This window comes from Lepus europaeus, chromosome 10 (genome assembly GCF_033115175.1).
Source record: "Lepus europaeus isolate LE1 chromosome 10, mLepTim1.pri, whole genome shotgun sequence".
In the NCBI taxonomy this organism is placed as follows: Eukaryota; Metazoa; Chordata; class Mammalia; order Lagomorpha; family Leporidae; genus Lepus; species Lepus europaeus.
The window spans coordinates 102,068,831-102,090,901 of NC_084836.1; the positions used below are offsets into that span (position 1 = coordinate 102,068,831).

General features: G+C 45.7%; 1 protein-coding gene across 3 annotated transcripts in view; it reads left to right on the forward strand.

Annotated features, from left to right (window-relative positions):
- The first annotated feature begins 1,173 nt into the window (after positions 1-1,173).
- The window catches only part of ITCH (itchy E3 ubiquitin protein ligase), a 117,340-nt gene continuing 96,442 nt past the window's right edge, over positions 1,174-22,071 (forward strand). The window contains exons 1-3 of one of the 3 annotated variants that reach the window (XM_062204060.1): positions 1,174-1,260; positions 6,110-6,186; positions 19,133-19,302. The gene's annotated coding sequence lies outside the window, so the exon portion shown is untranslated. Of the gene's footprint in view, positions 1,261-3,337; positions 3,359-6,109; positions 6,187-19,132; positions 19,303-22,071 lie in introns of those variants that run through there. The other 2 variants (XM_062204058.1, XM_062204059.1) reach the window with 2 other exon arrangements.

Here is a 22,071-nt window from a genome sequence, read left to right on the forward strand (position 1 = left end):
ACTGCAAGACTCACTGCTCTAGAGAATCTGAGTGGGGCAGGTCCTTGGAGTCTGTTTTAACAAGCTGTCCAAGGGGGTAATGCGGAACCATGGTGGTTTTGAAAGTACTTTGAAAAGTGTGACTTTCCAGATGGTAAAACAGTATTTTCATTAGGAGGAAGCAGGCTAAATAATAATAGCAAAGGTCACTAATTACTGAGTGCTTCCTTGTGCCTCTGAGTCACTACTTGCACAGCCTATTAATTCTCACAAACAACTATGAAGGACTTGGGAGGATGGATTGGGAAGGCAGACTGCCTAGGTTCTTGCCCGGTATGTGACTGTAAGGCGGGGTGACAACGGTCCTTCTCTCATTGATGTGTTGCGAGCAGGGAGGGAGTTGGGTGCTCACTCCTAGAGAACACCAGCCTCTCGGGGTGCCTCACCATGCCCATCATCCCCAAGCCTCCCTGTTAAAGGCTGGAGGAGGAGGGCTTGAGTCCACTCAGTGTCTGTTTTTAGCGACTAAGCTGGGGGCCACTTCTGCAGCGCAGTGGGTTAAGCCCCTACTTGGGATGCCCACAGACATGCCATATAACAGTGCCTGGGATCCAGTCCCACCTCCGCTTCGCTCCCAATCCAGCTTCCTGCCAAAGCATCCCGGGAGGCAGGGGAGGATGACCCAGGTGCTTGGGTCTCTGCCACCCACGTGGGAGACACAGAGGGATTTCCGGGCTGCTGGCTTGGGCTCCGCCATTTGGGTGTAAACCAGCAGATGGAATCTCTCTGTCTCTCCCTCTCGCTGTCACTTTGCCTTTCAAATAAAAACAACAACAACAAAAAAAGAAATGCAAATGATCAGCCTCTGTCCTAAATCTACTGAAACTCTGGGGGCGGGAGCTCAGCAGTGTAAGTTTTAAAAAGCCCCTCAGGCGATTCTATGCACACTGCAGTTTGGCACCTCCAGCTACAGTCTTCAGAGGTTCTGGTGGGCGGGGTGCTAAGAACAAAAAAGGAAAAAAGAAAGCGGAGCTGGGAGCCACTGGAGTCCTCACCTGGGCTGGGAAGAACTCCACGTTAGCAGCGCTCACCAGCCCCCAGCTCTCCGGGCCCGGCAGCCGGCTGGCGCGCAAGGCCTGCTGGGGCTTGTAGTCCGGGCCGCTTCCGAGTGGAGGCGCCTGCGCATTGGCCGCTAACTCGCTTTAGTCGCTGTGGTCGGGGCTCGGGACCGGCTGCCATCTTAGTCGAGGGACTGAGGAGTCGCCGCCGCCCCGAGTCCCGGTAAACACCCGCGGGCAGGCTGGGGGCGGTTCTGGGAGGAGGGGGGAGCCTGGGTGAGAATGACCTGAGAGAACGAGGGGTCGAGGAGTGCGGCGCCCGAGTCAGGACCGCCCCGGCGGCTGCGGCTGCTCCTGCCCTCCTAGCCGGTGTTCGTGGGGGGCGCGGGGAGCACGGGCCAGTGGTCGGGGCCGGGCGAGGGCTCGGATCGGCCGGACACACCAAAGGGCCGGCGCCTGCCGAGTTGCCCCGCGCCCCCTCGTCTCGTGGGCTCTCAAGTTGTGAGCGGGATGGGCCGCGGCGGACGTGGGCAGAGTCCATCCCCGCACCCCTCCGCCGCTCCCGGGGGCCACTCTCCCGAGGCCCGGCCTAGGCGCGGGCTACGTGGCCCTGTGAGGGGCGGCGGCCAGGCCCACCTGCCTCTGGTCTGGCCCTCCCGGGACTGTGCCGAGCCTTCGGTCTCCGGGAGGGCCCAGCCCGGCGGCTGCCGCCTCTGGTCTCTCCCACTCCCCTCCTCCCTCCATTGTCCCCCCGCGTGGTGGTCCCGGGCCGGGCGCCCTGGCCGGCGCCCGCCACCGCCGCCGCGGCGCCGACTGTGCCAGCCGTGGAGCTGTCACTGCCCTTGGTCCGGGGAGTGCCCTTTTCTTCAGAGAGAGTAGCTGTGAATGTGTTCTGAGGGCCGGAACGGGAGGAAGGCGAGACTTTTGAAGCGGTGAACTCAAGTTGTGAGACTCCGTTCGGGCCGCGACTTTGGAGAAACGGGATTTGTGCTCCCGAGGTCATCGTCGGGCCTAATGTTAGCCAGAGAAGTAACCAGGTGAACTTGCGAAGTATCCGAAACTCGCCTTTTCCCCCAGAACAGCTCAGCGGGCTTTGTGGTTATATGAGTATCCCAGCCTTGTAACATTTTTCTGCGGTTCTAACACCGCTGTAGTATACTTGCTTCGGATGGGGGGTGGGGAAGGAAGAGTGGGGTTTTTCTTTGCAAATGATTGAGCCTTTTTTTGGAGCCAGCCTCCTGTGGTCGGTCTTAGGTGGATCGCCCTGCATCTGTTCCTAATATAATTCGACTTTAAGGAAATAGGTAAAGGCAGTGTTATTTCCACCGGCAGAATCGGCGAAGGACTTGCTGCGTCTCTGAAAGTTATCATGGCAGATCTGGTGAGAGCCTGCACGGTGTATTGACATGTTTACTCAAGGTGCAATGACTTCATTTTTCGGATTTAAAAATGAAAGTGGAAATTCTGCTTTTTAGAACAGTGGGTGTAAGTCCAAAAGGACTTCATCTTCAGCGTGCGGGTCAAGGCAGCAGTGATGATGTGAGAATGAAAAAAAAAATATGAGTGCACAGAACTTCACTGTAGTCCAAAGTAAATAATTTCTACAGTCTTTTAAAAACACATCTTTACACCTATTGCGAGAGAAAGGCAAACCAGCGGTCTCCAAATATGACCATTAGGATAATGTTGTTTTAAAAGTAGACACCCAGCTTCTTCCGTCTGAGATTGATTTAATAAATCTGGGTTGGCTTCTGTTTGTTTTCAGAACATGCCTCAGGTGATTCTAATGGTCCTGGGAACTACTGAGGTACACAGTGTTGTGGACATACCAAGGACAGCTCAAGAAACTCTAGAGACTGAGAGAAGAGGAAGTGGTTAGTCCTGACTAGGGGTTGGCCAGAGGAGGAATCTAGACCTGCCCTTAGACCTGTGTTGGATCTTAGGTGATGAGCAGTTACATGACAAAGGTGAGGAAGAGGAAAGAGGGGGTAGAGAGAGGAAACATCTTAACCCTTTGTGATGGCCGGAAGGAAGGGTTCCTGGAGCCAGCAGGTGTGGGATAGGGAAGGAGAGCTTTATGAGATGTGAAGAATGAAAGGTACAAGGAAGCAGCTGTGTGAAATGTTCTAAATATAATGCTGGAAATTTTTAATTCTGTTGTCACTGGAAACATACAGATTTTTACACAGGGATGAGACGTGAGCATCTGTGTTTTAGAGCTTGCTCTGGTGATACCAGTGAAAGGATGGAAGAGTGGCTGTTGCAGAAGTCTAGGTGCGAAGTGACAAAGCCTGACGTTGGGGGAGAGACAGCTGGGATGGGTAAGGGATTGGATTCAGCTTTTTACTAGTGTGGTTTGTTCCTGTATTTTTGGTTGAGGATTTTGGCAGGGAAGCAAGTCTGTGTAACGGACTCATTTTCTCTCAAAGGAACCCATTAGTGAGTCTGAATAGCATTGCCAGGTTATTTACGTTAATAGTATTAGAGTGAATTCTCACAAGCATATATAAGAAATTAGAACCATGTCAGGTGCGATTTAGAAGATAACTTGACTGAAATTGATGACCGTCAACACAGCTGATTCAGGCTTGTTGGAAGTGTTTTTTGACAGTCTACCGAAATTTAATATTCAGTTTTTAGAGTTGGAGATATTATGTACTCCATTTTGGCAAATATATTTTGGTTTATAGGCCAACTTGAATTGAAGTAGCTGTCAGAAGAACTGTGTTTAGAAGGATTCTGGTTGCATGGATTCTCTGGAAATGTGTTATGTTTAGTGTTGCCTCCAACTGGTGGTTACCTAGTGGGTTACAAGGAGTCTTCATTAAGTTTATGGAAAATGCATTTATGAAAACGCTATGAATAGATTCAAAATATGTTGCACCAAAATAAATTTATCTTTTAATTTGATTTTTCACAAACTGTGTAGTACTCTTCTATATATGTGCCAGGTATTTTTTTTAAAAGATTTATTTTTTTATTTGAAAGGCAGAGTTAGAGAGAGATCCTCCATCTGCTGGTTCTCTCCCCAAAAGTCTACAATCACCTGAGCTGGGCCAGCCAGGAGCCTCATTCAGGTCTCCTACATGAGTGCTGGGACCCAAGCACTCTTCTGTTGCCTTCCTGGGCACACCAGCAGGGAGCTGGATGGGAAATGTTGTAGGTGGCATGTGGGTACAGGGGCCCAGACATTTGAGCCATCTTCTGCTACCTTCCCAGGCACATTAGCAGGGAACTGAATGGGAAGTAGAACAGCTGAGACTCAAATCAATGGCCATGTATGATGCTGACATCACAGGCAGCATTTTAACCCGCTGTACCACGGCGGCCATCACAAGGTATTCTCAGACTAGTCCAACCTATTAGTTTTTTGTTTGGTTTTAAAATTATTTAAAAATTTTTAAAGATGTATTTATTTGGGCTGGCACTGTGACTCATTTGGTTAATCCTCCACCTGCGGTGCCAGCATCCCATATGGGCGCCGGGTTTTAGTCCCGGTTGCTCCTCTTCCAGTCTGGCTCTCTGCTGTGGCCCAGGAAGGCAGTGGAAGATGGCCCAGGTGCTTGGGCCCCTGCAGCCGCATAGGGGACCAGGAGGAAGCACCTGGCTCCTGGCTTCAGATCGGCGTAGCTCCGGCCATGGCGGCCATTTGGGGGGTGAACCAACAGAAGGAAGACCTTTCTCTCTGTCTCTCTCACTGTCTAACTCTATCTGTCAAATAAATAAATAAAAAAGATTTATTTACTTGAAAGGCAGTTACAGAGAGAGAGAGAGAGAGTGAGCATAAGTACAAGTGCGATCAATTTTCCATCTGTTGGTTCACTCCCCAAAGGGCTGCAACAGCCATGGCTGGGCCAGACTAAAGCTAGGAGCTTCAAACTCCATTCTGGTTTCCCACATACTGCTTTTCCAGGTGCATTAGCAGGGAGCTGGATCAGAAGTGGAGCAGCCAGGACTTGAACTGACGCCCATATGGAATGCTGGTATCACAGGTGGCAGTGCAGCCTGCTGTGCCACAGCTCTGGCCTTTGTTTGTTTTTGAATTTTTATTTTTTTTAAAGGTCAAATAATTATCTGAAACTAGTTAAGAGTCAGAGCTAGGACTAGAACCAGCTTTTGCAGTGCTCAGTCTGGTATTCTAAAGAGCTTTTGGTGTAAGACCAGGGGGAAAAAAAAAAACAAATGAGGTATTTTCAGCTTATTCCTCTTGACTGTTTAGACAAGAGTTTAACAAGGAACTTTGGCCCAGAAACAAGTTTGTTCTGTTCATTCTGGCTGAAAAAATTTGTTTTAGTACTGGTGGGAAATAGTCACCTGTTTGATTCCCTCCATTCCCCCTCCTACCAACTCTCTTCTTTTTCCTCACCACTTCTGATTTTGGGTATTAGAGATTGATTTTCTCTACATAAGTTCAATTAAAAGCATGTAAGTTTTTTTCCCCCTGTATTTATAGTACTTAGCCAAATTCTGTGCTTATAATAAGCAGTCAGTAAAGGCATGTGGATTTTTTGTGGCTGTAAATGATACTGGCTTTGAGACAATATGAATTAGTAAAGGGTTTCACAGAATTGATTTGTAGCATTCTCTGATTGGGAGGTTAGCCCTCAGCTAAAACTGTTAGGTTGGAAACTATCCTCACCTCAAGGAGCAGTTAACCCTGCTATTCCTGCCCCTGTCTGCCTCTAATCTGGTAGTGCGCTTTCATGTAAAACTGTTGCCCCCTCAACTCTTTTTGCTTTTTTTCAGAACTGGCTGTGGTCAGATCCTTGGAGTGCTTTTTCTTTTCCTGTCCTTAGGGAATTCCCCCTTACGGGAATCATCCTTACAGTGATCCTTATATGTTTATGTTGCGATTTTCATTTGGCCACATGTCCTTTGTACCTAAGTTGATGTCATCCTGTTCTGTGTATGAATCATTCCCCCCAACTCACGCTCTACCTACCTGCTCCATCAAACATTATCTCCTGAAGAATTTTTTAAAAGCCTTTGTGCTGTGTGAGTCCCAAGATCATTGCAAATCTGGTGTGTTTAATCATAGAAATAATGTTAATGGACTCTCCCTACCCTTTTAGGTAACATGCCTTTCACAGTGGCCTTCTGGAGACAACGCCTTAACCAAAAGAAGTGATTTGAACTGTGAGAACTTCAGGTATGGCGACATTCCTACAAGAAAGATTTGGGGGCAGGAGTGATGCAGAGAACAAACCCTGGTCTCATATAACTACTGTGGTGAGATGTGGGGTGAGAGAGCATTGTTGGTGCTGGTTATGTCAGCTTATTGAAGAAATAGGCATTTTCCAAAAGCCTCTTCTACAAAGATTAGCCCATAAACTATACTTTTTCTTAACTTGGGTCCTCTGAGTTTTCTGTATTGCTGCATCATACATATATACTTTGCCATTTGTGCTGTTCTATAAATATTTTTCTATATAAACTTATCTAGATATTTACACATGTATTGGTAAGAAGTGGAGGAATTGAAAAGAGGGCCACATGGTTCAATGGAAGAAAGAGGATTTAGGAAGAAAAGTTTGGGTTCTGATTTGCCTTTACCGCTGACAAACTGGCTTTTGGCAACTTACTTAATCTCCTTGGACCTAAGTTTATGTATCTATAGCACAGAGGTATTGATTTTTATTTGTCTACTTTGTATGATTGTAAATCAGATAAAACATTTTAAATTTTCAGAAAAGAATGAATTCATATTAAGATAATCTTAACATGATTCACAGAATGGGAGAAATTTGGCAATAATATTGTGAAGGAAAGCATGAGAATAAGACATTACTTTAAAAAGTTAGGAGAGAGGGGGCTGGCAATATGGTAGGTTAATCCTCAGCCTGCAGTGCTGGCATCCCATAGGGGCACTGGTTCGAGTCCTTGCTGGTCCTCTTCTGATCCATCTCTCTGCTGTGGCCTGGAAAAGCAGTAGAAGATGACGCAAGTGCTTGGGCTTCTGTACCTGTGTGGGAGACCTGAAAGAAGCTCCTGGCTTTGGATTGGTCTAGCTCTGGCTGTTGAGGCCATTTGGAGAATGAACCAATGGATGGAAGATTTCTGTCTTTCCTTCTCATTGTCTGTAATTCTACTTCTCAAATAAATAAATAAAATATCTTAAAGTCAGAAAAGAGGAACACTACCAGATTTAAAAAAAAAAAAAAGCATAAAGTCAAACTGAATAGGGAGTGAATGAAGTAGAGCAGGTAATTTGGTAGGTAAGAAAGCTGAATAGGGACTGGTGTTGTGCAGTGGGTTAAGCTGCCGCCTAAGATGCGGGCATTCCATATGGGTGCTGGTTCAAGTCCTGACTGCTCCACTTCCAATCCAATTCGCTGCTAATGCACCTGGGAAGACAGCAGAAGGGTCTCTACCACTGATACGGGAGAACTGGATGGAGTTTCAGGCTCCTGGCTTTGGCCTGGCCTAGCCTGGCTGTTGTGGCCGTGGGGAGTGAACCAGTGGCTGGAACATCTCTCCTTTTTCTTTCTCTCTCAAAATCTGGCCATTTGGGGCAACCTGGATGAACCTACGGGGAGATATTATACTAAATGAAATAAGTCAGACACAGAAAATACATAGACAAATACATAATTTCACTTAAGTTGTCGAATCTAAAAATGTCTCACTCATAGAAATGGAGAGGAGAAGAATGGTTATTGGTTGGGGATTAAGAGAATGGGAAAAATGAGATGTTGGTCAAAGGGAACAAACTTGAAGTTATAAGATGAGTAAATTCTGAAGCCCTAATATACAGCATAGTAACTATAATTTGATGATAATCATATACTTGATATTCACTAAACATATCTGAGTTTTTTAAAAAAGATTTATTTTATTTATTTGAAAGACTGAGTTACAGAGAGAGGGAAATACTGAGACATCTTCCATTTGCTGCTTCACTCCCCAAATGGCCACAACGGCCAGAGCTGGGCCAGGCTGAAGTCAGGAGCCAGGAGCTTCTTCTGGAGCACTCTTGTCGTGGATGCAGGGGCCCAAGCACTTGGGCCATCCCCTGATGCTTTGCCAGGCACGGTAGCAGGGAATCAGAAGTGGAGCACCTAGAACTCGAACTCATTCCCACATGGGATGCTGACACTGCAAGCAGTGGCTTTACTGCTATGCCATAGCTCTGGTCCTGGGATTTTTTTTTTTTTTTTTAATATTTATTTGAAAGGCAGAGAGAGAGAGATCAATTGATTTTCCATCTGCTGGTTCATATCCCAAATATCAACAAGAGTCAAGGCAAGTTCGAAGCTAGGAGCAAGGAACTTTAACCAGGTCTCAAAAGTGGGTGGACCATCATCTACTTTCTTGGGCCGTTATCTCCTTTCTTCATATGCATTAGCAAGAAGCTAGATTAGAAGCGTGGGTAGCCAGGGCTCAACCAGGCATTCCAGTTTCTTGTCTCTCCTGTGAACACTGGTATTTATTATTTATTCATCTGTATTATTCAATCATCTTTGTGTTTAGCTTATATTTTTGTTAACTACTTGCCTCATAAGCACTCAAGACCAGTTATGATTTGCTTATGGTGGTGTCCCATTGTTAGAATCAAATGTGTGCTTAATTTGTTCTTTTTGATAATTATGGAGAGAAAGGAAGGAACGGTTAGATTATTTGTGAGAGACATTAGAAAGGAAGTGGGTAAGAGGGAAAGTAGATAAATGAGATCTCAGAGGAAGATGTCTCAGAAGAGGATGAAAGAAAAGGAATGAAAAATACGTAGAAGAACAACAACACAAAAGAAAAAGCAGATGGTGTTATCTGCAGTAAAGGAACAAGGCAGCTTCCTTTCTTCAGTGGTGATGTAATTCCTCTCAAAAAATATGTGCTAGGAAAGATCATTCTGTATACAGAGTATCTTTAAAATATTTCTCAAAGTATCTATTTCATCCTGAGTTCACAAAGCAGTTCTTGGTGGAAAGAGACCTGGGCCAACATTTAGGAGACCTAGGGTTTAACCATGGTGTTGCTGATCACTTAGAATTCTGTTATCTTGGGCACTTCACTTGAATTTCTCTGGGCCTCATTTTCTTCACTTTTTTATTGAATACTTTTTTTTTTTTTTTTTTAAGAAAGGTTGATTTGATTTGAAAGTCTGAGGCACAGAGGAAGAGGGCGAGATGGAGCTGGATCAGAAGTGGAGTATCTGGGACTCGAACCAGAATCCATATAGTATGCCAGCATTGCAGTTGGCAGCTATACCTGACCACAATATAAGTCTCTATTGAATGTCTTGAATATGATGTCTCAGGTCCTTTCTGGTTCATTCTCTTAATATATTTTGTGCTTCATGTGTTTGCTCACTAATTTTTGGGGGCTTTATTGATTCACAAAATAGGACTGCTATCAGAAATATCCAAAAATAAGACTTAAATGAGAAGCCGTGTGCTTTTTTTTTTTTCCCCTCGTTTGACAGGCAGAGTTAGAGAGAGAAAAAGGTCTTCCTTTCAGTTGGTTCATCCCCCAAATGGCCGCTACAGCGGGCACGCTGCACTGATCCGAAGCCTGGAGCCAGGTGCTTTCTCCTGGTCTCCCATGCGGGTGCAGGGCCCAAGCACTTGGGCCATCCTCCACTGCCTTCCCGGGCCACAGCAGAGCTGGACTGGAAGAGGAGCAACCGGGACAGAGTCCGGTGCCCCAACCGGGACTAGAACCCGGGGTGCCGGTGCCACAAGCGGAGGATTAGCCTAGTGAGCCGTGGCACCGGCCAAGCCGTGTGCTTTTTTAAAAAAAAACATTTATTTATTTATTTGAAAGGCATAGTCCCTTAGAGAGGGAGAGACAGAGATTCCCCTATCTTGCAGTTCATTCCCTAAAAGGCCACAATGGCTAGAGCTGGACTAGGCTGAAAACAGGATTCTGGAACTCCATCCAGATGTTCTGTGTGGGTGACAGGGGCCCAAGGAGTATCTTCTGCTGCTTTCCCACTCATACTAGCAAGGAGCTTGATCAGAAGTGGAGCATGCAGGACTCAAACTGGCATCCATAAAGTATGCTGGCGTCGCTGACAGAGGCTCAACCCACTGCACCATAACACTGTCCCCAAGAAGCCAAGTTATTTTAAGTTCTATTTTAAGCATTGACAAAAAAACTTGTGGGTAATCTAAGTTTAGAAATGTTCAGTTTGTAATATTCAATAAGCATTTATTAAGCCACCTTAGTGCTGGATTCCAGAGTATTCAGATATAAAACTGCTTCAAAGATTTTTTTTTGGGGGGGGGGGGGTCAGGGAAGCAAACTTGCTTGTTAATAATTATAAAAAAACAAGATTTTAAAGGCTGTAGAATGGTTACATTGCATTGTAATTTAAGATGTTGGTCCCTTTAACATAAGTGCCTCATTGTGGTAGGTATTGTAAAGCGTCATGATGGAAAAACCAGTTATTGCCCTCAAGAAATGTGCAATTCTTTTTACAGCTGGAAACTGCTTACCCTAGTAGATACACAAAGGGTCTTCAAAAAGTTCATGGAAAATACATATTATGAAAACTGCATGCATTTCAGTTTTTTTGCACCAATATAAATTTTCCTTCCTTCCTTCCTTCCTTCCTTTCCTCTTCCCTTCCTTCCTTTCCTCTTCCCTTCCTTCCTTCCCCCTTCCCTTCCTTCCTTCCCTCTTTCCTTCCTTCCATCCTTCCATCCTTTCATCCTTCCATCCTTTCTCTTTCTCTCTCTCTTTTAAAGATTTATGTATTTATTTGAAAGGCAGAGTTATAGAAAGAAGAGAGCTGTCTTCCATCTGCTGGTTCACTCCTCAAAAGGCTGCAGTGGCCAGAGCTGTGCCAGGAGCCAGGAGCTTCTTCTAGGTCTCCATGTAGGTGCAGGGGCTGATATGGGAGCTAGTCCGAGTCCCAGCTGCTTCACTTCCTATCCTGCTCCCTGCTAATGGCCTGGAAAAGCAGCAGATGGCCCAAGTGCTTGGACCCCTGCACCCATATGGGATACCTGGAAGAAGCTCCTGGCTTCAGACTGGCCCACCTCCTGCCATTGGCAACCATTTGGGGAGAGAACTGGCAGATGTAAGACCTTTCTCTCTCCCTCTCTCTTTCCCTTAACTTAGCCCCTCAAGTGAATAAATAAAAAGATTTATTTATTGATTTGAAAGGCAGAGTTTATCAAGAGCGAGAGCGATCCTCCATCTGCTGGTTTATTCCCTAAATGGCCAAAACAGCCAAAACTGTTTTGGAGTCCCATCCAAATCTAGGAGCCAGGAGCCTCCTCCGGGCTTCTCAGGTGGATGTAGGGCCCAAGGACTTGGGTCATCTTCCGCTGTTTTCCCAGGCACATTAGCAGGGAGCTGGTGGAAGTGAAGCAGCTGGGGCTGGTAGCGGCACCCACATGGGATGCTGGCATCACAAGCAGCAGCTACTCCCACTAAACCACAAGGCCAGCCCCGCCAAAACATTTTTTTTTTTTAAGGCATGAAAAATTCCAGAAGTGCTCTCTGCACTTTGGTAAGCTTTAATGTGCTTAGTCATTTATCTGAAGAAAAAGAGGACTTTCAAATGTAATCTTTTTTTTTTTTTTAATTGCAAAGAATCAGTTCAGTTGGTCACAGAGGTAAGGATACAAAAGGATTATATTGTAGGGGTTAACAGGGTATACTAGAGTTAGGTTTATTTGGAATATTGACTCTTCCATGTACTGTTGGGATGATCGTGGGTGAGTAGCTTAACTTTCGTGCCTCAGTTTCCTCATCTGTACATTGGGAATTGTAGCAGCATGTATCCATGGAGATAATATGTTCCTGCTTGAACAAAACTTGGCTCACAGTAAGCATGAAAATTATCATTTAGGTTCATTAATTGATTCAATAAGCTTATATAATGTTAGCATCATAAATCCCATGCATATGGGGCCAGCATTGCAGCATAAAATCAGGCAGTAGATAAAATCACTGCCTGAAATGCTGGCAATTCCGTATGGCACCTGTTTATGTTCCAGCTGCTGCCCTTCTGATCCAGCTCCCTTCTAATGCACCTGGGAAAGCAGCAGAAGGTACAGAAGTGCTTGGGCCCCTGCACCCATGTGGGAGACTCAAATGAAGCTCCTGGTTCAGTCTGGCCCAGCCTTGGTCATTGTGGCCATTTAGGGAATTAACCAGAGGGTGGAAGATTTCTCTTAATCCTTCCTCTCTCTATGTAATTCTGCCTTTCAAATAAATAAGTCTTTTTAAAAAATATTTGAAATCTTGGGAATGTACTCACCGTGTATCAGTGATTTAAAAAAAAAATGAAAAATGAGGTAGGCATTGTGGTATACTGGGTTAAGCCACTGGTTGGAATGCTGGTTTGAGTCCCACCTGCCCTATACTTCTCATCCAACTTCCTACTTAATGTACCTGGAAGTAGCCAATAATGGCCTAAGTACTTGAATCCTTGCCACCCATATGAGAGACCCCTATATATTTCTTAGCTCCTGACCTCAGCCTGGCCCTGACTGTTGTGGACATTTGGGGAGTAAACCAGCAGAAGGAAGATATTTCTCTGTATCTCTTTTCTTTCTCCCTTTTTCTCTTTCTTTTTCACTCTGCCTTTCAAATAAATTTTAAAAAAAGGTTTTTAGGAGGTGAAAAATAGAGGTAAAATTCATATAAAATTTACCATTTTATTTAACGTTTTTTTTCTAAAGATTTTTATTTATTTATTTGAGAGGTATAGCCACGGACAGTGAGAGGGAGAGACAGGGAGAGAGGTCCTCCCTCTGCTGGTTCACTCCCCAGACGGCCGGAACTGTGCTGATCTGATCCGAAGCCAGAAGCCAGGAGACTCCTCTGGGTCTCCCACGTGGGTGGCCCAAGCACTTGGGCTGTACTCTACTGCTTTCCCAGGCCACAGCAGAGAGCTGGACCGGAAGAGGGGCAGCCAGGACTCGAACTGGTGCCCATATGGGATGCCGGTGCCACAGGGGAGGATTAACCCACCATGCCACGACTCTGGCCCGCAGTTTTTTTTTTTTTTAACAGCTACTTTTAAAGTTTTATTTATTTACTTATTTTCATTTTATCTGAAAGTCAGAGAGACTTAAAGAAATCTTCTACCTGCTAGTTCACTTCCCAAATTCCTACAACAGCTGGGACTGGGTCAGGCCAAAGACAGGACACTAGAACTCCATCTGGGTCTACTGTATGGGTGTCAGAGACCCAACTACTTGAGTCATCTGCTGCTGCTTCCAAGAGTGCACTTCAACAGGAAGGTGGATCAGGAGTGGAAGTGCTGAGACTCAAACCAGGCATTCTGACATGAGATGTGGGCATCCTCAGTGGAATCTTCACAGCTGTACCAACTGCCTGCTTCCAATATTGGCTGTTTTTAAAGTGCACAGTTCAGTGTCGGCTCACTAGTAGTCTGTGGGGATGGCAGACTGAGTGTGGCCCGATCATCTAGCTTTTTTCTAAAGAGAAGCTTGAATCCAGATTTTGTAAGAAATCTTTATTTTTAAATGTTGGCAGCTTACGAATTCACACACTATGGGCCAAACAAATCACCACTGTGGACAAAATGGGACTTGACTTTCTGTGTCATAACCCATGTTCCCTGCTCTTTGGGAAGAAAGCCGTTACTCACTTAAAGATATAAAACAGTTCAAGGAGTGAGCATTGTGGTGCAGTGGGTCAAGCTGCTGCTTGGGATGCCTGCATTCCTCGTTGGAGTGCCTCAGGTCAAATCCCAGGACTGCTTCTGATTCATGTTTCTGCTGATGTGCACCCTGTGAAGCAGCAGATGTTGGCCCGAGACTTGAGTTTCTGCCACCCAGATGAAGTTCTTGGCTCCTCTGCCTTTCAAATAAATTCTTTAAAAAAAGACAAAAGACATAAGTCAAGCAACACCTCAGAGCAGTCTAATGCCTAATGATATATATATGTAGAATAATAAAGGCAGAGAAAAGGGTGGAAACATTGTACAAGGGTAGAGAGACAGGAATGGACTTGGGGTGACAGTAATGTAGTGAATAGATCAGTTGGAGTTTAGTTTAAGCTATTTTGTGCAGGCCTGGTATTAGGAAAAAATTTGAAAAAGTTAAGAGGCCGGTGCCGCAACTCACTAGGCTAATACTCCGCCTGCGGCGCCGGCACCCTGGGTTCTAGTCCCTGTTGGGGCACTGGATTTTGTCCTGGTTGCTCCTCTTCCAGTCCAGCTCTCTGCTGTGGCCAGGAAAGGCAGTGGAGGATGGCCCAAGTGCTTGGGCCCTGCACCTGCATGGGAGACCAGGAGAAGCACCTGGCTCCTGGCTTCGGATCAGCATGGTGCGCCGGCCATAGCGACCATTTGGGGGGTGAACCAACAGAAGGAAGACCTTTCTCTCTGTCTCTGTCTCTCCGTCTCTCTCTCGCTGTCTAACTCTGCCTGTCAACTTTTTTTTTTTTAAGAGACTAATTTTGGAATAACTTTGAAACTTATTGGCTGATAGGATGAAATGATATTTTATGAGGATTTATTTGTCAGTATTGAGTTCTGTAACATTTACTAGGATAGAGAAGGTCTGGAGGCAGAGAGACCATGCTACAGAGATGACATTGAAAACGAAATGAAGGGGACCAAAGCTTATGTAAGAAGCCGAAGTGTGGAGTAGATGACGTCCCATATTGCAAGCTTTTCCCATATTCACTTGTGAACATTGGATATGTGAAGATAATACTTTGTATGGTCTGCCCAACTTTGTGGATCTTGCTTCATCCCTCTCTTACCCCTAACATTCTCCTTACTGAAAGGTTGTATAAATATTCTTAAGATGTCCCACCTTACACTAGTGAAATAGAAAGAAAAGGGACAGACTAAAGTAGTTTGACTACTTAATCAAAACATACCTAGTTTTGGATTTTTGGTGATTTCAGTTAACCTCTGGTAAGCTTCATTAGATTTAGTTTATTTATACATGGAATTTTTGTATTTACTAAGGTTTAGAAACACTGAAAAATGGTTTGCTTTTGGAAAAGATGCAGAGTTTTGCTGCAAAACACTTGACATAATAATTCATGCATCAGAGTGTTTAAAGAAACCAATAAATGTTGTAAGAAGGTAGAGTATGTTTATTCTGTGTAACCTGAGAAAATGAATTTTAGGATTTAGTTTTCACCAGATCCTTTGTTCTATTTATACTTTCTCATGAAAATTTTCTTGACATACATGGGGAAGTTATTCCTTATTCTTGATTAAAATGCAAAATACTACATTTTAAATAATTGTTTTAGCAAGTCAACAAAATAGTGTTAGATTCAGTCTCTTTTTTTAAAATTTATTTATTTATTTGAAAGTCAGAGTTAGAGAGAGGGAGAGACAAAGAGAGTTTCTCCATATGCTTGTACCTTATCTAGATGGCTGCAACAGTCAGGCCTGAGCCAGGCTGAAGCCAGGAGCCAGGCAGGAACTCCACCCAGGTCTCCCATGTGGGTTTGCAGGGGTCCAAGTACTTTGGCCATTTTCTGCTGCTTTTCCCAGGCCATTAACCCATTAACAGGGGGCTGGAGTGGAAGCAGAGCAGCCAGGTTCCGAACCGGTACGCAGATGCTATACCATGATGCTGTGCCCTCCCCCCCCCCCCCTTCTTTCCTTCTTTCCTTTTGAAAGGCAGAGAGGGAGGGTCAGAGATCTTCAGTCCACTTGTTCACTCCTCAGATGACCAGGTCGAAACCAGGAGCCCAGAATCCCATCCCAGTCTCCCACCCAGTCTCTTAGGTATAGGGCCCCAAGTACTTGGGTCATCCTCTGCTGCTCTCCCAGGCATAGTAGCAGAGAACTAGATTGGAAGTAGAGCAGCTGGGACTTGAACCTGTGCTTTTATGGGATGCTGGCAATGCAGGTGGCAGCTTAACCTACTGTGCCAACACACTGCCCCCATAGTCTGAGTATTAAGACTATCTGAGTTAATTCAGCCTTTTTTTTTTTTAACTCTTTTTTTTTTTGACAGGCAGAGTGGACAGTGAGAGAGACAGAGAGAAAAGTCTTCCTTTGCTGTTGGTTCACCCTCCAATGGCCGCCGCGGCCGGTGCACCGCGCTGATCCGAAGCCAGGAGCCAGGTGCTTCTCCTGGTCTCCCATGGGGTGCAGGGCCCAAGCACTTGGGCCATCCTCCACTGCACTCCCTGGCCACAGCAGAGAGCTGGCCTGGAAGAGGGGCAACCAGAACAGAATCTGGTGCCCCGACTGGGACTAGAACCCAGTGTGCCGCAAGGCGAGGATTAGCCTATTGAGCTGCGGTGCCGGCCAATTCTGCTTTTCAAACAAATAAATCTTAAAAAAAAAAAAAAAAAAAAAAAAAGTCTATCTGGGGCCTGCGCTGTTAGCCAATAAAGCCGCTGTCTGCAGTGCCGGCATCCCATGTGGGCGTCGGTTCGAGTCCCAGCTGCTCCACTTCGGATCCAGCTCTGTTATGGCCTGGGAAAGCAATACAAGATGGCCCAAGTGCACCCCTGCACCCGCGTGGGAGACCTGGAAAAAGCTCCTGACTCCTGGCTTCAGATCGGCACAGCTCCGACCGTAGCAGCCATTTGTGGAGTGAACCAGCGGATAGAAGTCCTCTCTCTGCCTTTCCTTCTCTCTGTGTAACTTTTTCAAATGAATAAATCTTTTTTTTTTTTTGACAGGCAGAGTGGACAGTGAGAGACAGAGACAGAGAGAAAGGTCTTCCTTTTGCCGTTGGTTCACCCTCCAATGGCCGCCGCGGTAGCGCGCTGCGGCCGGCGCACCGCGCTGATCCGATGGCAGGAGCCAGGTGTTTATCCTGGTCTCCCATGGGGTGCAGGGCCCAAGGGCTTGGGCCATCCTCCACTGCACTCCCTGGCCACAGCAGAGAGCTGGCCTGGAAGAGGGGCAACCGGGACAGGATCGGTGCCCCGACCGGGACTAGAACCCGGTGTGCCGGCGCCGCTAGGCGGACAAATGAATAAATCTTAAAAAAAAGTCTGTCTGAGGTAAAGCAATATTTTCTTCATGGATGAATAAGGTTACTGGACTGAGCCTCTAAGAAGTGCAGAAAGTTGCTGCCATTACAGAGATACAGCAATAGCATCAAAGAAGCTAAGTTAAAATCTCATTTAATGAGGAATTTTTGCTTTACTTTCATAGTATGGTGTGACCTCGCTTGGGAGTTCATTTGTTCCAGAAATTAAAAGGGATTTTTAGTTGCTTCCTCTAATTGTAGTTCTGCTTTGGAAATGGGGAGAAAAGGAACATGGGAAAGGAATTAGGTGCATTTTCTTCTGTGAAAAGTTGGTAGATAACAGGAAAGCTCAGATTTTTTTTCTGTTCTTTTTAAAGATATTTATTATAGGTCTTAAATAAAGCTATATTCTGTATGTATTGAAATGTGTAGCACCTTGCTGTGACTGCTTTTCCTTGTGCAAAGTGTTGCTGACGTTTTTCTGCTGTCATCTCTTCACTTTTGTCCTTGAAGGTTTATACTTTTTTATTCCTGTCTTTCATTTTGTTGCCCTAATTTTAGTTGATTTTTATTATATCATTGATGTTTTCATTGTGAAGATACCTGTCCTCATTTTTTAAAAAATATTTATTTATTTATTTGAAAGAGTTATAGAGAGGCAGAGAGAGAGAGAGGGAGGGAGGGAGGTCTTCTGTCCTCTGATTCACTCCCCAGATGGCAACAATGGCCAGAGCTGCGCTGATCTGAAACCAGAAGCTGCTTCTCCGTCTCCCATGTGGATGCAGGGGCCCAGGGACTTGGGCCATCTTCTACTGCTTTCCCAGGCCACAGCAGAGAGCTGGATCGGAAGTGGAGCAGCCGGGATTGGAACTGGTGCTCATATGGGATGCTGGCATTGCAGGCGGGGGCTTTATTCCACAGTGCCGTTCCCCCTAATTTTTCATTATTTCGTTTTTTATTATTATAGTAGGATATATAACAAAATTTACCTTTTGGATCATTTTTATGTCTTCATTTCTCTGACATTAGGTATATTTACCTAGTTATGCAACCGTTGCCACTGCCAATCTGTTGAACTTTTTTTTTTTGACAGAGTGGATAGTGAGAGAGAGAGACAGAAAAGTCTTCCTTTGCCGTTGGTTCACCCTCCAGTGGCCGCTGCGACTGGCGCACCGCGCTGATCCCAAGGCAGGAGCCAGGTCTCCCATGTGGGTGCAGGGCCCAAGCACTTGGGCCATCCTCCACTGCACTCCTGGGCCACAGCAGAGAGCTGGCCTGGAAGAGGGGCAACCGGGACAGAATCCGGTGCCCCGACCAGGGCTAGAACCCGGTGTGCCGGCGCCACAAGGTGGAGGATTAGCCTGTTGAGCCACGGTGCCGGCCCCAGAACTTTTTCATCTTTTTAAAAATTATTTGTTTATTTGAAAGGCAGAGACAGAGAGGTTTTCCATATGCTAGTTCACTCCCCAAACCACCACAAGGTTTTCCATATGCTAGTTCACTCCTCAAACCACCACAACTACTAGGGCTGGGCCAGGCTGAAACCAGGAGCCAGGAACTGTATGCAGGTCTCTCACGTGGGTGGCAGGAACTCAAGTACTGGAGCCATCATTCACTGTTTGCCAGACATTAGCAGGGAGCTGGATTGAAAGCTGAGCAGCCAGGACTTGAATTGGCAGTCTGACTAGGGATGTGGGCGAGGTTACAGGCATTGCAAGTGGTGGCTTAAATTGCTGTGCCAAAATGCTGGGGACCTGTGTTTATTTTTATGATGGCTGTTCTTTGAATTCTTTAAAGATTTATTTCTTTATTTATCTGAAAGGCAGAGATACAGAGAGGCAGAGGCAGAAAGAGAGGCCGGCGCTGTGGCTCACTTGGTTAATCCTCTGCCTGCGGCGCCAAGCATTCCATATGGGCGCCAGGTTCTAGTCCTAGTTGCTTCTTTTCCAGTCCAGCTCTCTGCTGTGGCCTGGGAAGGCAGTGGAGGATGGCCCAAGTTCTTCGGCTCCTGCACCCGCATGGGAGACCAGGAAGAAGCTCCTGGCTCCTGGCTTCAGGTCGGCATAGCTCCGACCATAGCAGCCATCTGGGGGGTGAACCAATGGAAGGAAGACCTTTCTCTTTGTCTCTCTCTCTCACTGTCTAACTCTATTTGTCAAATAAATTTTTTTTTTAAAAAAAAAAGGTCTTCCATCCCCTGGTTCACTCCCCCAGATGACCGCAATGCCCGGAGCTGCACAGATCAGGAGCCAGGAGCTTCTTCCAGGTCTCCCACGCTGGTGCAGGAGCCGAAGAACTTGGGCCATCTTCCACTGCTTTCCCAGGCCATAGCAGAGAGCTGCATCAGAAGTGGAGCAAGGGACTGGAACCAGTGCTCATGGGATGTGAGTGTGGCAGGCAGCACCTTACCTGTAGTGCTACAATGACAGCCTTTTTGTTGTCTTTTTTCAGTAGGATTGTTTTTGGTTCTCTAATTATTTTGTAGGCTGCTGTCTGTTTCTTTTCTGCTTCTGTTCTACCACTATTCCTCCTCTGTTTCTGTTATTGACAAAGTAGCTAGAACCATTTACTCCTAAATATAGCCTCTCAGAGGATGATTGATTATATAAAATGTTTTTTTTTTTTTTTTTTTTTACAGGCAGAGTGGATAGTGAGAGAGACAGACAGAAAGGTCTTCCTTTTTGCCGTTGGTTCACCCTCCAATGGCCACTGCGGCCGGCGCGCTGCGCTGATCCAAAGCCAGGAGCCAGGTGCTTCTCCTGGTCTCCCATGCGGGTGCAGGGCCCAAGCACTTGGGCCATCCTCCACTGCCTTCCCGGGCCATAGCAGAGAGCTGGCCTGGAAGAGGGGCAACCGGGATAGAATCCGGTGCCCCAACCGGGACTAGAACCTGGTGTGCTGGCGCCGCAAGGCGGAGGATTAGCCTGTTAAGCCACGGCGCTGGCTGATTATATAAAATGTTAAAAGTAGTAGTTTCTGGAAAGGTGAAGATTGGACCTGGACTGGATCTTCACTGAATTTTCCCCTAGTTTTCAGTATCTCTGTTCTTCCTCTTTAACCATAAACCTACTGGGATAAACATTTATAAAGGATTAAACTTTTAGCTAAGTAAGTTCTTGTATTATTTTAGAGAAGGAAAATACAGGATTCTGTTGAAAGAAATTTGATTCTTTTAGAGGACTTGCTGTTACTGTTTGCTTAAGAAAATACCAACCAGCCTCAGTTTCAAGCAATGTTGTTATCTTTTGTGATTCTGAAGAGGAAGAAAACCTGTTTAATCATTTTAGTGATTTACTTTTATTTAAGTTGATTTCATTGTGTGATGGCTTCAAATTTCTTATTTTTAAACTATTTATTTATTTATTTATTTGAAAGAGGAAAGACAGAGAGAGAGACCTTTTGTCCACTGATTTACTCCCCAAATGACTGCAACAACCAGGGCTGGGCCAAGATGAAGCCGGGAGCCAGGAACTGCATCCTGCTCTCCCATGTGGATGGCAGGGACTCAAGTACATGGCCATCTTCTGCTGCCTTCCTGGGCATATTAGCAAGAAACTGGGTCAGAAGCAGAGGAGCTGGGACTCGAACTAGCACTCTCTAATGGGATGCTGGTGTCACAAACAGTGGCTTACCTACTGTGCCACAACAGCAACCCTTGGAATTTCTTATTTTGAGATGCTGTTTGTCAGAGTTGTTTGTTTTTGCTTTTGTCAAACAAAGGAGTTGTGAATGAGCTTAGTTTCAATATGTATTCTAGTAATTTTGTAGGGTATCAAACTGGGATAGGTGTGCGACACAGTGGTTAAGATAGCACTTGGGACATCTGCATTCCATATTGGTGAAGTACCTGGGTTCAAGTCTCCACCCTGCTTCGGATTCCAACTTCCAGCTCATGTGCACCCTGGGAGGCAGTAAGTGACGGCTCAAGTTCTTGGGTCCTTGCTACCCACTTGGGAGAACCGGATTGAGTTTCAGGCTCCCGGCTTCAGGCCGAGCTGTGAGACTGTGGTGGGAAAATGGGACAGAGAGGCGAGACACCAACGCTCTTAATAAGAAAACAGCTCTGTTTATGCCAGCAGACCCAGAAGAGTTTGTCTCTGAATTCTGGGCCCTGAATAAAGCAGAGCATTGTTTTACATACTCTGGCACAAACAACTTTAAGTTTTTTAGTACATATTCAGTTACATATTTGATTGGATAGTTAAAAGCTATAGCACTGCTAACCAACTGATATACAATGTTACATCTGCATGTATTAAATTTGCTTCAGTTGACCCAGTTGTAGTTGCAGTATTTCTCAGAAAGCTCTTACCATTTCTGCCCTCAGCAATTTTTTTTTTCTCTGCCTCAAGGGGGAGGGGGTCCCTGCCATATGCAACCTGGCCTGGACCTGACTATGCAGTGAACCAGTGGATGGAAGTTCTATCTCTTCTCTTTGCCTTTCAAATAAATACAAATTTTAAAAAAGTTTAAAGAAAAGGACCAAAGTGACTATGTTCAAGTTTAGCAGTGACATAGTATTTTGTGTGTTTGATTACATGTTATTTTTTTTGTCTGTTTTATGGAACTGTGATTTTAATTATGAAATTAATATTGAGCAAGGTCAGAGAGCTCTCTTTCCTTCTGACCTTGGGTAATCCGTTTTTATTGAGTTGTCTTATTATTTTTAAAGATTTTTTTTTTTAAGATTTATTTATTTGAAAGTCAGAGCTACACAGAGAGGAGAGGTGCAGAGAGAGAGAGAGAGAGAGGTCATCCATCTGATGGTTCACTCCCCAATTGGCCGCAACAGCCGGAGCTGCACCAATCTGAAGCCAGGAGCCAGGAGCCTCATCCAGGTCTCCCACATGGGTGCAGGGGACCAAGGACTTGGGCCATCTTCCACTGCTTTCCCAGGCCACAGCAGAGAGCTGGATTGGAAGTGGAGAAGCCGGGACTAGAACCGGCGCCCATATGGGATGTGAGCGCTTCAGGCCAGGGCATTAACCTGCTGCACCAGAGTACCGGCCCCTTTATTTTAAAGTCAGAGTTACACAGAGAGCAGGAGAGGCAGAGAAAGAGTGAGTGAGGTCTTCCATCTACTGGTTCACTCCCCAATTGGCTACAACAGCCGGAGCTGTGCTGATCTGAAGCCAGGAGCCAGTCCGGGTCTC